The sequence below is a fragment of the Oratosquilla oratoria genome, chromosome 31 (assembly GCF_046742065.1).
Source record: "Oratosquilla oratoria isolate Oo_2021 chromosome 31, ASM4674206v1, whole genome shotgun sequence".
NCBI lineage: Eukaryota > Metazoa > Arthropoda > Malacostraca > Stomatopoda > Squillidae > Oratosquilla > Oratosquilla oratoria.
This window is the reverse complement of record NC_134807.1, coordinates 22518209-22518950: the sequence shown is the minus strand read 5'-3', so window position 1 is coordinate 22518950 and position 742 is coordinate 22518209.

The following is a 742-nucleotide window of genomic DNA, read 5'->3' as shown; positions in this document are numbered from 1 at the left end:
ATACTTCTCATTTGATTTGTTTACTCTCAGCACTTCTTTATATCCTCCACGCTTCCATTTCTCCATTATTCTTCCATTCTCTATTCGTCTTCAACTTAAAAATGATCTGACAAAACCCCCAATCTTTCCCCTGAAAACATAAATGTCCAGAGCACATGTTAGAGGTGAGGTTGCTTTAGAAGCAGAATACATAGCTACGGAAAATTATATAAGCCTCAGAATTGGTTTTTTGTTTTGGGCGAAAATAGTCTCGCAGGTAACGGTAGACGAGTTGGGTAGGGCAGGAACGACGAGAGGTTCGACGATACACCAATGAGGTCAGAGCAGAAGCAATTGTCCTGATGGTTGAGGGCTATTGACGTTTGAATTTTCATTTTGCACTCATACCACTGAAGAAGGCCTAAGGATAAAAACGTCTGGAGTGAAATAAGGGCTTCATTGCTACCTCATATGTATATATATATATATATATATATATATATATATATATATATATATATATATATATATATATATATATATTGAAGGATGGACGACAAAATGAGTGGTAGGGTGGTGAGATAAACACCGAGAATCGTTGGAGTTTTTATTCATTGACGTTTTGCTCTTAACAAAACTTCTTCAGTTTGCATACATGGACAGAAAATCAACATATTTCTAACCCGCATGCTCGATGCCGCATTCCTTTACTGTTACATTTAATGTATGCAACAATTTCGATGACTAGCGTACACACGCACGC